General features: G+C 45.5%; 1 protein-coding gene across 1 annotated transcript in view; it reads left to right on the forward strand.

Moving 5' to 3' along the window:
• Nucleotides 1-151, forward strand: part of MEIS1 (Meis homeobox 1) — a 142,814-nt gene extending 142,663 nt beyond the window's left edge. The window contains exon 12 of the mRNA XM_064268661.1: nucleotides 1-151. This exon is cut by the window's left edge and continues 1,078 nt beyond it. The gene's annotated coding sequence lies outside the window, so the exon portion shown is untranslated.
• Nucleotides 152-16,683: the final 16,532 nt, after the last annotated feature.

The raw sequence follows: 16,683 nt of genomic DNA on the forward strand, positions 1-16,683 counted from the left end.
GAAGATTTATTTTTAATATGTTGACTTTATTTCTGAGCAAAGCATCGGTCATGTGTGTATTTTTCCATAGTCCCACCTTGGAGCATTTATGTAGACATTGTAAATAAATTTTGTGCAAAAAGGACTGGAAAAATGAACTGTATTATTGCAATTTTTTTTTTTTTTGTAAAAGTAGCAGTTTGGTATGAGTTGGCATGCATACAAGATTTGCTAAGTGGGATAAGCTAATGATACTTTTTGTTGTGGATAAACAAATGCTTGTTGATAGCCTTTTTCTATCAAGAAACCAAGGAGCTAATTATTAATAACAACAATCATTGCACACTGAGTCTTAGCGTTTCTGACGGAAACAGTTTGGATTGTATAATAATGCCAATCCCAGTTGTAGTCGTTTGAGTGCAGTCATGAAATCTGAATCTAAAATAAAAACAAGATTATTTTTGTCATGCTGACTCCACTGCTTGAAAAATTTGTTTACTGCCCCCCCAAATTTTTAATGATCAACGCAGTAAATGTAAAAATTAATTTTAGCTCTCCAAGACACATATATTTGAAAATTTTAACCACAAATGATTTAATAATAATCACTGATTTCTTTAAATGGACTTAATGAACCCTTCATATCAACACATTGAAGGCCTAAGGGCACTAAGCTAACTGTACACTCCTGACATCCAACAGAATTTCTCATCTAATACCAGTGAAGTTATTCTCACACACAGATGAAGCTAAGTACAGACCTAAGTCTTTTACTGAGGACATTACCTAGGATGAGCAGTATATGTTTATTAGGAAATTAACTATGTGAATTGAAGAGGCCAGACTTCAAAATCTAATTCTTATAAATATGCTCTATGTTCTCATTGGATAAAAACTGGTTATTAACCAATTTTCCTGAACAGCTGTACAGAATTTCTGCATGGCAACCAGCTAAATGGTACACAATAACATGTTTAAGCTGGAATAGCTTCTAATTTTATTTAAATAAAATTGCTGCTATAAAAAGTGCTTCGAGAAGCTAAGGAAAATATACAAATATTTTAATTAAGGCAAATTTGTTTAAAACAAAAAAACAAAAAGGAAGCCTTTTAGCAGTGATTGCTATGTAAACAAAGGATGGGTCGAAGAAAGCGCCTTCAACTCGAGTCTGACATTCAGGCCCGCGGCACCCTATAACCCGCCCTCAACAATTCTATTTTCTATTTGAAAAGAGAAACCAGCTGTTGGTTGGGTTTACTAGGTGACGTGTGATTGACTGACTCACCTGCTGGAGCAGCCATGCACACTCTCACCTTTTGTTTATGAGGCCTGGTTTCTAAACACGTGGTTGTGGAGCCAGAGAATGAAGCTCAACGTTGTGCAGCCTTCTGGGTGAGAGCCCTCCCACCCCCACCTCCACCCCCACCTCCACCCCCTACACCGGGTTGTTTAAATCGCCCATTTTGACCCAGCGGCAATTCTTCCTCTACATAAATAGTCCATATTAGTGAAACCATTCTCTTTGGATAGGTGGTTACTAGCAGTTAACAACCATTTATTTACTTTTAAAATTAATAATAAACTTTATAAACCAACCATCCGTCTGCCCCTCCTCCCCTAGTACTTGGCAGGGGGAGTTGGTTTTTTTCAGTCTTTCTTCTGGTGGTGGCTCAGGCAGGGTGGGGGAGGGAAGGAAAGGGGCGGAGGAAGGAGAGAGAGAGAGAGAGAAAGGGCGAGCCAGACTGGCTAAGGGAAGGCGAAAAGGTACCAGGGAAGAGAAGTTGGGGACTGTGGGAAATACAAGAATCAAGATAGTTAATATTCAGTCAGTTCTAAAAATAAAACAAAGTGTCTTCTTTCTTTGTGTATCCCTCTGTTTTCGCCTTTTTGTCAGAGTCTTGCCCTTGGCCTGCCCTTTCTGGGTCCCCCCACACCCTTTATGCTATCTTAGCTTTTCCTCTTGGAAATTTCAGAGCCAGCTCTGAGGTTATTGAGGACACTTAACCGAGAGAGAGAGAGAGAGAGAAATAAGAGAGAAGCTGAGAATGTTTTTGTTTCCTAAAAGGCAAAAACAAAACGCCCCCCTCCAAACGAGGGCACACAATTGTACCTGCTTTTTATTTTTAGGGGGGGGGGGACGCTGCCACAACGAGGCAACGTTTTTTTTTTTAGCATGATCTAATTTTATTTTCAAATTAAAAAAAATGTTTTACCCGATCATATTTAATCAGCTGTAATTATAACACATTCAAAATGAATAATATGCCTTGACAGTATTTTTATTGTTATTGTTCATTGCATGATGTTCGACTGCTTCAGAAGCACGGGAAAGAGAAGTAAACGCGCTACAAATGGGGAATTACCCTCGTTTAGCATTAAAATTCATTTAGATAAAATTGCCACAAACATTTAAATGGGAAGATTAGTTCCCCCTCACGCCTTATTGCACTCGCTCAATGGTTCCGTTAAGAACATTTTACACGTTGGAAATTCCGTCTTCTCAGACGGCTTGCTGTTTCCTAGTTACCCACATTCAAAGCAAAAGCTGCAGCAAAGGCAGCCGCAACAGCAGCAGCGGCAAGGCGGGGGGAAAAAGTTCTGGCAACTGGTGTGCAATTCAGCCGCTGCTAGCCCTAGCCGCTCCGCTCCTCCGCCCACTGCAGGCTGCCCCCCACCCAGCACCCTTTCTCCACCCCTCCCCCTCCCCACTATGTAATTGGCAGAGGGAGCAAGTGGTTTAGCTGCACAGTGTTTATATGTAATGTTAAAATACAGTGCAATCGTAAAAAAAAAAAAAAGCCAGTCTGTCACTCTCTGGGGCTCCCTTTGCCCCTTCTGTTAGGCATTGATGGGTTTAGTTGAATGCACTGAGTTTTTCACATCCCCGACCCTGAGCCCACGAGGCACGTGTTTCTGGCTTTCTTTCCTGCCAGGGCATTTCCAGGAAACTCACCCCTGCTTCTTGTATCAGAAACGTGTGAATATGAGTTTGAAAAGTCCAGGCAACATCGTCTAGTTTCTCCCTCCCCTGTTCTCGCCTCTCCCCGAGTCTCCAGCTTTCCCTCCCGCCCTCCGGCTCTCTTCCCCCCATCTCCCCTCCCCTCGCAGAGCTCCAGGAAAAGAGGAATGTCGGCTTCGACTGCCATCTTTTGGGGATTTGGAAAAACGACTTGGTAGGAAACAGAGGGAGGCGGAGGCGCGGGGGGTGGGGGGAAACCCCCTTATTATCCTGCGTCGGAACTGGCTCCCTTAATCTGATGCTTAAATATTTGATGTGGAAAAATTACCCATAAAATTAGTTACTAACAATTTCAAATTGAAATCACTTATCGAATTATAAACGCATTAAAGCTGTATGGATGGTATTAGGAGTTGCTGGGGAGGGAGCGGGTGTCTCCTTGCAACGAGCCGGGCCGGCGAGTTTGGCCCCGGGGAGCGCGCGCCCCCAGCGGAGCCCGGGGGGCGGCAGGGAGGGCGGCGCAGCGGCCAGGGCGCGGGGGTCTGGGCCGGGGGGACCGAGCGGGCGGCCGGGCCCGGGCCAGGGCTCCGGCTGCCTGGGCTCGAGGGGGCGGGGAGGAGGAGGGCCAGAAGCGGCGGTCCGGGGCTCCGACCCCCGGGCGGAGGCGCCTGTCTGCCAGGAAACTTCACAGTGGAGTGGAAAGATTCCGAAAAAACCTCAGCACGTCTCCCCCTCCCCCAGCCCGCGGCTTGTCGGCGAGGCGCAGACTTTGCGCTCGGGTTCCCTGGCTGTGTGCAGCGCCCCCCAAGCTTGCGGGCTGCCAGGCTAGGGGAAATACCCGTGGCCTCGGGCAGGACCGGGCTCCGTGCCCCAAGAGGAGATCCCCCGGGACGCGGCGGTGGTTGAGCGGAGCTCGGGCCCAGAAGCCGCTACCCCTGCGTCCCGCTGTGCGCCGGCTCCGAGTCTGGGCCCACTACGTAGGGCAGGCAGGCTCCCTGCCAACAGCCCCAGCGCCTTGGAGGCGGCTCCGGCACCTTGGTTAACCTTCTACCTTCCCTCACCCCAATCCTGAAAGTCAGGTCTAAGGGGCTACCGACTTCCTCTCTGGGGACCGGGAGACCCCAGGTCAGAGCAGAAGATTGTAGAGAGGCCCCTCCTGGAGGGCTGGAGGTCCCTTTCCCTCAGTACCGCCCGGGTGCTTTGTGGTAGACTGGAAAAGGACTCCGTCACTTCGGGGTCGCGGTCTCGCAAGCCCCGGGGCAGCTCCAGGAGCGCGACCCTGAGCGCGCAGGGCGGGGGCGGGGGGCACTTGGCACCAGGGCAGCGCCCACCAGGTGGGCCTCGAGTGCCGTGCTCGGGAGCCACAGGGGGTGAGTCGAGGGCAGCACCCCGATGCCATAGGCAGGAGCTCCTCGGGATCAATTTAAAGCCTGTGCAAACTTTCCCCTGCCTTCTAGATCCCGGCAGGCCTCGGCCCATGGGATGGCAGCAGAAACAGGACTTGCAGATGCAGAGCTCCCGGTTAGGCGCCGGGTGGAGCGGCATGGATGGGGTAGCAGGGCGCTCTGCCTAGCCGGGCATCTCTCCTTGTCTCGCTCCCCTCGCTGGTGCCGCCTCGTACCTACTGTCCGTGAGGTCGCCTGCAGCACTGCCGTGCTGGCAATCCTAGGTCCCGGAAAAGAGTAGGGAGGGGGAGAATGGGAATGGTGGAGGGCCAGGGGTCTTAAGGGGCGCGCTGATGGAGGGGGAGGAGGGAGATTTCCCCCTCTGCTGGACTTGCCCGCCAACGCGTCTTTAACATTCTCACCCAAGTCGGAGCTGAAAGGAAAAACCAACAACATATTGAGCAATCAGTTCGTCAACGTTTAAGCTTTAGGTCTTTTCCTTGAAAACGGGTACCCCAGGGGTCTCGGGGGGGGCATTTTTAGGACCTTGGTTCTGGCTGTCGCGCCGCGGGGTCCCCCTCCGCACGCTGTGTCCTGCCCGCCTGGAGCGCTCAGCCCACTGCGGGGAAACCGGGGCGCTGAAGCCCCGGAGAAAAGGGATTTAGTTTTAAGCCAGTCTCCCATCGATCGGGTCGGTAATTCCTACCCCTGCCCATTTGCAGACACACTCACCTCTCCCCTAAAGCATTAAGTTCATTACGCGAGCAATGATCTTAATCTCCAGGCGGAAAACCAGTCCCGGGACCTCGCAGACTGGGGAAGCAGTGAATAAAGTCACCTGCTAAGTGTAGCGGCCCCGCATGCTGCTCGGGGAGGGAGCCTTGGGTGGCGGGGCGCTTGGCGCTGGGGTCCTTCGCTCTGCGCGCAGACATGCCCTGCAAGGGTCAAGAACCCCAGTTCTGCTTTCTGAGGGTTGGAGACCTCTGCACAGAGTGGCATTGCTCTGGCTCGCTCGCTTTCCTCCTCCCCTCCCTTCTTCCTTTCTTCTTAGGCTCTCCCTCGCACCATCGCGCTCACTTCCTCCTCCCTTCCCCAAAAGTGGCCAGTTCCCCCTCTCCGCCGACTGTCCACGGGCTCTCCCACCTCCCCCTCTGCTCCGCTGGCCTGCGCTGCAGCCCTGGTAACCCATCTCCAGTTCGCGCCCGCCTTCCTCTCCCACTTTCCTGAACCTGGGTGGGTGGGGATACCTCAGCGAGGCCCTCTGGAAACCACGCACTGAAGACGTCTTGGGGTTTTAAAGAACCGGATCCCTCGATTTAGGGGAGATCTCTACACGCATTGATAACTCCCATCTCAAAGAAACTCAGCAAAGCGGCAAATACCCCTCGCAGCCGCCTGCCCCACTCCCCCTCCCTTGGCACGGAGCAGCGTCTGGCATCACCGGGAGATGGAGGCGAGCCACGCGCCCCGGTCCCCTTACTGGCCAACCCGCCAGGCGCCAGCTTGTTCTGGAGACTCAGTTGTCACTGGGCAATCGTGAAAGGGGGGAAAACACAACGCAGTGGCTGTGTAAATCCAAGTTCCCGACCCCCGTCCCTTCCCCCCATCTGATTTCCAAGACGCGCATTTTCAGGTAGTCCTAAACTGTGAACAGCGAGCTTTGTGTGTTATCTAGCGGGGGTGGGGCTGGGAGGGGAGGAGACTCCCTCTGCCCGCTCGGGTCTTTAATGTCTGAAATAACGAAATGCCTGTGTGGCAGCTGCTGCTAGAACCCAAACTAACTCTTTGGAAGACGGAAAAGAGTGAAAGGCACAGAAAGACTGTTCATCCCCCCCTCCTTTGGTGCCGTTTGGGATGTCATCTGTTTCCTTGGCGACTGTGTTCAGCCCCCGGAGCCCCTGGGCTCCTGGATTGTTAGGGGGGAAAAAGGCTGCTATTTCTGCACCGTCATTTATCACTGTCACCGCATAGTGATTCCCCTTGCAGCCTCTTATTGATGTTTGTAATTGCATTATCTCATAAAGGAGGATGATCAATGAAACCCAGCCGTGCATTCTGGGGTCAGAGGAAGCCAAAGTCCTGTTTGTCCCCTTTAATACAACAAGTACTCATTATCTTCAGGTCTGCATTCAAAAAATGATCTGATCTGGGGCTGACCCCGTCGGACACCCCAACACTTTCTAAAACGTGGTTTGTGTAACCTTTTGCTTAAATGCTAAATCAAGTACCTGTCTTGCATTTCAACGAAACAAGATGCTAAAACTAAACGAGGGAAGCATGTCTTCTTTTTTTTCTTCTTTTCCTGGAGGAGGGCGGTAGTCTGAAGACGCACGCGATTTTGCATTGTAACTGCTTAGCTGTATATTGTAGAAAAAGCAACCCTCATCAACCAGGGACCCAAGTTATCTCCCGAACGAAAGAAATTGGGGTGAGGGGGAAGAGAACAAAAGGTATCTGGGAGCATTTAACAAGGTCGGTACTAACTGATCAGAATAAAACCACGTCCGGTTTAATTAATAAGAGCTATAAACTGAAAATAATTCCCCGGGTTCTGCCCTTGCTTCTCCTTTTTTTTTTTTTTTTTTACAGAATCCTATCTCTTCGGTTTAGATAAATGACTTTGGTGCCTGTTCGATTCTCAGAACAACAATAACTAAATCAGTTGCACACTCTGTATCCAAAACCGTCGACAAACTCCAGCAAATAAAAAGAAGTTCATTTGTCTATTAAGGCAAGTATTTAGTTGAGCAAAATGTCCTAGTAGCATTGAATGGAGCTCATGTAATCCCATGAAAATCCAGTCATCTTGTTGCACTGAAGTAAATGAAAAAACACAAAGGAGGAAAGGTCCAAGTGTAATTTTAAGCTAAATGCATTATTGGACTGTCACAGTAAAAATGTGATTGTTTGGCTGAGGTGAAAGGGTGCCTATCAGCATAGCTCACGTTTAAGTAAAAGGTTTTGGAAAGGAAACATGTATTCCAGGTTTGATTACCATTTTAATTTGTGGAAGGGGGAGAAAGGGAGACCATTCTGATCCATTATTTTGAGTAAATTAGGAAGAATAACCCCTTCAAAGACAGAATTAAACAATCTTATATTAAAATATTGCAAGTCTGTATTAGCAAGGAAAAGTTTTCAGTCTTCTGAAGATAAATTCCTTCTTCTTCCTATCTTAAAAAGACCAAAAAAAAAAAAAAGAGAGAGAGAAAAGATTAAATCCAGGTGCTTTATTTTAAAGGTTCAATAGCAATAATTTTTAAATTAACAGTATAAATTAATTTTAAATAAAAAGATATTAATGAGTAGCCTTCATCATAGTTCAGAAAATGAGTAGTTAAATAAGGCTATGCTCTGATAATTTGACACCTTGACATAAAACCTTAAATCTAACGTTAACAAAACAAAGGACTAAAATATTCCCGTTTGGAAAAAGAACCTCAATGATAAAAGCTAAACAAAAAGTTTATCAGTATTGGACTGTCAGTTAATTTTTCTCTAGAAGGCAGATTCTTTTAAAAGTACAATTTTCCAGAAATTTTCTGTCAAGTCACTTTGAAATAATATATGTTTTGTGTTATTTAAGTATTCTGACACTTTCGTTTTTTTGAAAACGCTCCCACTGAAATGGATATGCAGCCACGCATATATTTAATATAAATGGTATCTTGTCGTTAACATACAATATTAAAGGGAAAATAAAACTTTGGGTTTTGTCAGTTGAGGTAGAATTTTTTAGCATCATACTCTGATTTTCCAAGCCCAGAAATGAAGTGCCTTGGTTTTAACCAATCAACGCAAGTCTTTCTCTTATTTGGTTGGGGACCTGGCATTCTGTACGTTTTCTATTTTTAATATTTAGTGTTATAGCCCACGGTTTAAATAATGAAAAATTAGTCTCGTTTCAGAAATTATTTATTTATGGAACGAACATGATTAAAACATAAACACACACACAAACTGCAGCTGCAACAGGGAAAAAAAACTTGATTTACGGTTATTAAATCTTTGATCGCCATGTTAATGTTTCTTTTTCTACCTTGCATTTGCATTTTAATCTATCGAATCTTTACAATTTTGCTGCCTCCGATTTCAATGATTGATTACAGATCTGAAATAAGAAAAACCAAGCCTAGCTTTTCTTTCCCTTTCTTTTCTTCTTCTTCTCCCCCCCCCCCCTTCCCCCGGGTAGATTTCTGAAACTTTCTCTCAATGCTAATGCAGACAGGACAAATTAATTCTGCTCTTTTAAATGTCAAAGATGTAAATAAAAAATGTTTTCGGTCCCAAACGTGAATATTTTCCCAGCCGCTTGTTTTCAAGTCGTAAAAAGATCATCCCAGCAAAACGCAATTAACAGGGAAACACACACACACACACACACACACACACACGGCGGCGTGGATTTTTTTTTTTTTTTTTTTAAAGAACGTGCTGTTACAGAGTTAGAGAAAGGTGAGAAGTTCACCGTCCCTTCGCCAGCAGTAGCCTCACCGCGGCTCCTCTCTTACACACAGAGTGCTGGGTACGGAGTTCTATCTGTGATCTAAATCTCACAAACAAACAAAAACAAGCCTGGCGGGGGCTTGTGGTTGTTAAGTTGATTTCTTGAGACAAGCAGGGTAAAGACAAAAGGGGAAGCGACTCAAGTCTGTTTGTTTTCTCTCCCGGCTTACCATGGCCCCTTGGCCCCCTTCTCCCCCGCACCCTCCCCACGCTCCCTCCTCGGATTTCGCCGGCTCCGCGGATAAGATGGTCATTTGCTGACCGCTTGGCCGGGCAGCGTCACTTCTGGCGCTCGCGTGAAAGCCAGTGTGACGGTGCTTTGGGAAGGCGCCGATCGGACTAGGACTGGGCGCGTCCTGCCAGCGGGGCCCCGGGCCCCAGGGGCTCTGCAAAGCTCCGGCCCCCAACAGACTGCGCCTTCCTCCCGGCTGGGGGTCGGGGCCGGGTTAAGGGCCGGGGCACCCGGAGCCGCGCCAGGCTGCGCCCCAGGTGTGCCCGCAGAGGCCGGGTGGGCGTGCGCGCGGCTCTCCCGCCTGCCTGCCGGGCTGCCAGCCTGAAAGGGGCGCCCCCGCCCTCCCGCGGCCGCTCGCCGAGAGGAGTCAATCTCCTTCGGGGGCTTTTAACGTCCACAGACGCGGAGGAGCCCGCAGTGGAGCGAGGACAGACTTCTCAGGAGGGTTCAGGCTGCTCACTCTGGCGACCGCGTGTGACGCGCTGTGCCGGGGTGGAGGGCGGGCCAGGAGAAGTTAGAGGGACCCGACCCCCCGAAATCCCCATGTGAGCACAAGCACTGCCTGGAATCGGGGTGAGGGCCATGAGAGGGAGCACTACCCCAGGAGAGGTCTCTCCAGCTCGGCCCTTAGGCTCTGTGCGCGCCCACGGGCGTGCCCACGGCGGGGCACAGACCTTTCTCCTGAGGTCCAGGCACCCGAACTCTGCGTTGTTTCCTCTCCCCTAGCGACCCCAGGAGGGGCTGCCGCCAGGGAGGCGGTCTGGTTCGAGTGGACACACAAAGCGGCTAAAAGAGAGAGTGGGGGAAAAAGACATTTCATCTGGGCCGACCCTTTGTCTTGAAGCAGGTTAGGTAGCCTAGAAATACGAGGAAAAACAGAAAGTCTAGACAGGAAAACGTATTGTGTTCACAAAATATAAAAATGAACCGAGCGGTCTGGTACGTCCAGAGGTGAAGATAGATCCTTGTAGACAAGTGGAAAGATAAGACCGGGAAGATTTAAAGTGAAAGAAGCGGCGGATTATTAAGAAAGTGATAGTATGGTGTCCCATACACTCCAGTTTTATTGTTGGGTAGTAACTACCCGATTTATTTATTGCCAGGGCTATATAATAGAGATAATGACCACAAACTCAAGATAAATTCTTAGGCGCCTGGCCGGTCAATTCTTTTTTATTTAGGAGAGCGCGCCTGAAAGGTGAGCCTCGTCTCTTCCCCTCCTCAAAGATCCATCTTGCTTTCTACCATATTATAAGCATGACATGCAAATAAATAAGTGCTGCTGGGTTCGTGCGGGTAGGCCGGCAGGATTTATTTCAGGTGAAGGAGGAACATACACGGAATATGAATTTCCGCAGGAGCTGCGGAGTAATCCCTCTCCCTCTCGGCCGCCCTCTCCTCCCGGTGTCCCTCCCTTTCTTTGGAAGCAGGGAGCGTCCCCTGATAAAAACATTAACGTGTCATGTCTCAACTCCCGATTCTTTGACATATAGGCCTGGGGAGGGATGGGGAGCAATGCAAAAGGAATCCCCAAAGTAGGCTGGTTTGCTGGGGCTGCTTAAAGGGATTCCTGCCGACAAAGGAAAGGCTGAGTTGTAATTACGACTTACAGTAGGGGGGGCGGTATAGGAAGTGTGTGAAAATCATTTTGAAATATACAAAATGGTTCCAAAAGTTTGTTGTCCCGGATCTGGTGTGGGCGCTCGCCCTCTGGGTAGGCGCAAAAGAAAGCCTCCTGACGTCTTGGCACCTGCCAGCCTTCCTTGGCCCTCAGTTTCCCTTCCCCCTCAGGCCCGGTAAACGTTCCCAGAGTCAGGTGATGGAATTAAAGACGACCTTGCTCGTTGACCGCCAAGGTCAGAAGGGAGAGGGCCGACTCAGGTGTTAGCTTCACCTGAGGCAATGGCTGCAGTAACAGCCACCCGGCTGGCCTGCAACGAGGTGGCCTTCTAGAGCTTATCTCCCCCACCTGCGCTCTGCGACAACTCCGGCAGATCCCGAGACTGCCAAGATGAAATCAGCATCCTCTTTCGACATTCTTTTTCTTTTTTTTCTTCCTCATTTTTGGGTAATATTCAGACGTATAGTGTTTCAGTCTCACAATAACCACTTCTATCCAGAACGTCCTTTGATCAGTGTTTGGCCAGGAAAAAACAAACACCTGACAGTGAGCTGTGTTGAAAAAGATGAAAAAGAGAGGCGCGGAGCAAAGGGGAGAGAGGGATGGGGTGGGGAGAGTGAGGGAGAAAAGAGGGGTCTGTGGGGAGGCAGAGACCTAGAGACAGCAAGAAGCGCAAGGCGGGGAGATGAAGGAAGAACAGAAGCGAGGGAGAGGGGAGGCCGTTTCTGTGATTTTGTGGTTTGTGTGAGGGCTGATATTATGCGGCTGAAAGCGAGGACAGTCCTCGTCAATCTTTTACAATATTGGTGTCATTCAAGCACAACTTTATCTTTGAACCGGAATATCTGTTTCAATAATTTCCATAAGCACATAAATTATCATCTTCGGAGCCTTCAATATTTCTTTCCGGGCTTTATTAAGTGTTATTGCAGAGGCCATTTATGAAGTGAACGATTCAACTTTTAATCTTTCGAACATTAAAGGGTATTCCTCCGAGTTTCCTTTTCAAAATAACCTAAAATAACAGAAAGAAACTAAGCTCATTACATGCAAAAGTGACAAGCGTTTTGCTCTTGGCCTGGCAAGTTGCCTTACTCACTTCAAAGGATGATCAACTAATTGTTTCCAGAGTTTATAAGTAATTAAGCTATTATTCGAGGACTTTGTGTCACAGGTTTATTCAAGCTAGAACCTTCTACTTGGAAAAGCCAGGGCCAAGTCTTCAAAAATACCAAGATTTTAATATTTTAAAAAGTCTGCCTTTATGGTTAATAGAGAAAAATTTTATTTTAATAAGCATCAGAAAATAGAAACAAATATGGTTTTCTCCTTGAGGATGTGATAAGTGGAGATCACTGTGTATAATTAATCCTGAAGGGAAAATGAACATGTAATCACTTCCAAAGATTAAAATATTTTAAGTATCAAGTTTTAAAAAGTTATTAAAAAAAATCTATCAGCTCACTTTGTCTAGGTATGTCAGGTAGCAAAATATATATCTAGTGTTCTTTTTAGAATTTAATATTGAAAGTTAAAATCCTTAAACAAATAATTTTAGCATTTTAAAATCAGTTTTTGGTACCTAGGTAACAAGCATCAATGCCACTAAATGCTGAATGCTTGAGTTTCTCCAGTTTTGCCACAAATGTACTTTTCCGCCCATAGGTTAAAATAAAGACAATATTAAAAAAAGAAGTTGAAATATATTAAGTTCAAACATACATGTGAATTGAAATATAGAAATACTATTTGTTTGAATTTAAAATTCATATTTAAATAATTAGGTTAGCCCTAAATGAAACAGTATTTATTAAAGGAAAAAGCTAGACATTAAAAAGAATTGAATTATTTTGTAAATTTCAGCAAAATATGTATAGGTAACAATTTACTGTTTTTAACATATTTTTCCATCAAAAATGCTATCAGCTGAATTCATTTTTAGAAAAAGCTTATTTCATTGTTATATGAAGAATTTCAAAATTAAGGTATGTTTTTTAGATAACAGAATTTTCATGTTAGAAGAAAACATCTTTGAAAAATAATGCCGAGACATAAATGTGAAAATCCAAGTAAATGGTACGAGTGATACCTTATCTGAAGTAAAATATGTTTTCTGGAAGTTGTTTAGAAAAAAAATTAAAGTGTGAACTGGTCCAATAGCCACTCCCCTCATCACAGAAAGGGGTTGTCTGCTCTAACTGTCATTACAAGGGCTGGGATCTCAGCATAAATATTTGAGGCATAAGCACTTGTTTCAAGTAAAATACTCTTAAAGCAAAAGTCTAGAATTTTCTGGAAATGGTATATAAAATACTCTGTATGATTCATGGTCCGTGTTGTTTTATGGAATCTATGTAAACAGTGGCAATTTAGCTTTGTCATTGTGTCACAAGGTGTGATTCAATGTTTGCTGTGATATGTTTTCTTTATGCTAATTGACTAGCATTGCATTATTAAAAACAAAAACTAAAGCACGCTGGTTAGTAGTAATCCAATTCCAATTGTCTAACACCATGCGATATTTGACCTTTTGGACAAGAGGCACACTTGGATTCATGTTAGGACACTTAGCTGCTTAAGCTGACTTCATTACAGAAAGACAATGGTGACTTTGTTATAACTGGCACCTGCAGTATTTCACACAACACGTGGATCATACCTTGCCAAGCCAGCCACCACCATGATTCTTACCAGAGCAGGAAGTCAACTCTAGGCAAATTTTATAATATGAAATACGCTGTTATGATTAAGGAGAAAAGAATTCCTTTTGCACATCCTTTTATAGCCTCAAGAAGACTGTTAGAAGCCTGTTTTCTGATTTTTCTTGAGGTAAAAATGTTCCCATATCAAGGAGTGTTATAATTATTTTATATCAAGGATTAATGGCCGAGGATTTTATAGTACAGTAAATTCAAGATGTGCATAGCAATACAGTCCAGATAAAGCCGTGCTGTTGTAACAAATCTATGCTGTATTTGAAAAGGGTTGACTAATGGGGGGAATAGGGACTAAGTCATCAACCAGCCTTCCAGGCGCTCTGATTAGTAATCCTGACTATGTCTTTAGACCACCATTCAATTGAACCTCCCTGGGTCTCTTTCCTAATGTCTAAAAGATACTAATACATTCCTGCTCTGTAAATCATTTTGCATTGTAGAGTGTGGCAAAGATTTGCTTTAAATTATATTGAATATAACAATAAAGTTCTTCTCTCAAAGATTGCCAGATTTTTTTTCCAGGGAAATTTGGAATTATAAGGAAGTATTTATTACTCAATCCTCAAAGTTCTAAGGCTCTCTTAGAAGTCTAAGACTCTCCTTTGATTTTCCCTGCTGGGCAGCCAGGAGTAAAATGATGATGCCTTATTGTTCTAAAGCGTTTACTCAGAGCAATTAATACCTATATTGGTTAAGTTGCTTCACTGAAATACAAGGTAACTTTTCCACTAATGACTGGATTGTGATCCAATAGACTGAAAAACAGCACAACATACCCCAAAGAACAGAGTGAAGCCCAACTACTACAGCTCCTTCCTCTCATCCTGCCCTAACTTGAAAAAATCCATAGATTTACTGGTTTTCATTTAAATTCTGTACTATTCTAGTCTGGATTGTGCCTTAAATCCTTGTTCATTTCTAACATAGTCCATTGAATGGTTTTTGAGAAAATTCTCTGTGTATGTTAATATCTTGAGCACCTACTGTATCCTAGACTGAGCAGGACTCTGGGGGTGCTGAGATTAAGTGGACATTGTCTCTCTCCTTGAGAGTTCATGGAGGCAGGGAGTGGATTAAAAAACCCCACAATATCAGTTCATAACAGTGTACACAGGTGCTGTGGGAAACCAGCGAGGAGGCTGTTGTGATAATGGTGTCTGCGAGTGGGGATGGGGGTGAGAGCAATGAATAAGAAGAGATATTTAGGAGACAGGGACCAGTGCTGGATGTGGGGGTGAAGTAATAAAGAGAAGCTGAGAGCAATGGCCTGGTTTCTGGTTCCATTTGCTGGCACAGTAACCTTAGAAAAAGGAGCAGATTAGAAAGAAGGATGAGTTTGTTTTGGACATTTTGTGTTTAAGGTATTTGTGGGACATCAAGATAGATGTGCTCATTAGGAAGGCGAAGACATGGGTCTGCGTTTCAGTAGAGGGGTCTGGGCTAGTGGTAAAAATTTGGGCGGAGCCAATGGAGTAGATCAGATTACTTAGGATCTCTTTTGATAAGTTTATGGTGAAGGCAAGGCAAGGACTAGGGCAATAGATGAAGGCGGACATGCTAGAGGGAGGGATATATGTTATTTAAGCTGTAAAAGACTTAAACATATTTGTAAATGAGAAGTGAAGAGGAGAAAATGTTGAACTGCAGGAGACAGAGGTGTTAAATTGTGGAGAGAGCCATTATAAAGGTGGAGAACTGGGCTGTGACCACAGCGGGATACCTTGGTCTCCAAGACTGAAGGCAAGTAATGCATACAGATGTACGTTTGGATGGGGGGGGGGGGTGTGGTGTGGAGGAAGAAGTTGGGGCAGCTCACACCTGATAACCTTAATTTTCTTTTTGAATTATGGGCGTCGATGCCATTTGATGATGAGTGAGAAAGTGACTAGGTTTTAGTACTGAAAGTCCCACGTCCCAGGAGCCTCCTCTATCCTGAATAAAACCAGGAAGTTTCGTCATCCTAAGGGTAGAGGAAAGGGAAAGGGCTTGAGGGAAGGTGAAATATTAGTAGTAGCCATGGAAAACGAGAGAGGAGAAAGGCAAAGCTTTCTGGCCAGCATCAAGTACTTAAGTGGAGTTGAGACCGAAGGATAATATTTTGTGTGTGTCTGTGTGATATTCTTCAGCAGCACTTAAGCATTTTGCATTGTTTTTCCAGGAGAGGGTGTGTTGATTCATCCAGTGTGTTCAGAGTACTTTTTGCAACCCACAGTATGCATTTACCAGAGGTCTCATTCTGAAGGCAAGAAAGCAGAGTGAAACTCAGTGGTAAGGTATCCAGAAACAGAGTCTCCTGTTAAGGAGATGATCCTGCTGCCAACAGTGCACAACATCATGCTTTCTTCGTGTTTGCATAATCAACCATGGCATAATTGCCACCTTGAGGCACGCCTGAGATGCAGACAGGTATTCATAAAATGTCTTCTCTCTAGAAAGGTAACTTAGAGATTGTCATCATTAACCAATATTTTGAGGTAAGAAGCAGGAGGTCAAGGACTTCAACCCAGCATCAACTCTTGGTTTCTAGTTGTAGGCTCTATCTACATGTTCTGCACAAGGCATGTCATGGGAACATTTTGCCTAGGTCATTTACTAAGTAATACACGGAAACCCTGGTGGTGTAGTGGTTAAGTGCTATGGCTGCCAACCAAAACATCGGCAGTTCAAATTCACCAGGCGCTCCTTGGAAACTCTATAGGACAGTTCTACTCTCTCCTATAGGGTCACTGTGGGTCAGAATCCACCCGACAGCAATGGAAGTTATACATGTTGATACCCTGGTAGTCATTTCCAAGGTCCGTCTCCAGTCATTTAATTCCTTCATTGTCAATTACATAACAAAGAAAATGGCAAATATGTAGCTGCCTCCATAGTAACAATGCAAGTGGGACAATGAACTCCAACAAGTAGATTGAGGTACTCATCTGGAGTATTTCCTTTTCTTTCTGGAACAAGTGAAAAAACGATCAGTCCCAACAGTTTAAGCAGTACTGTCTCTAATTTTTGCCCTAAACTTAGAACAAACCAGGACATCTAAGCTTATAGTATGAGAATAATATGGGACAGAAATAGGACAGAAAAGGAACCCAAACTGCACAAGTTTGGTGAAAATCTGAAGGTCAGCGTGGATCGCGGAAGGTACTCAGGTCTCATCTATATGGATGTAGCTTGGCTCAAAACTCTCTATGAACGGGTCCAGGCTTCAGGCCATCGGAGTGTCATGGATTGAACTCTGTCCCCCCAAAATATCTGTCAACTTGGCTAGGCCATGATTCCCAATATTG

Source organism: Loxodonta africana, chromosome 15 (assembly GCF_030014295.1).
Source record: "Loxodonta africana isolate mLoxAfr1 chromosome 15, mLoxAfr1.hap2, whole genome shotgun sequence".
In the NCBI taxonomy this organism is placed as follows: Eukaryota; Metazoa; Chordata; class Mammalia; order Proboscidea; family Elephantidae; genus Loxodonta; species Loxodonta africana.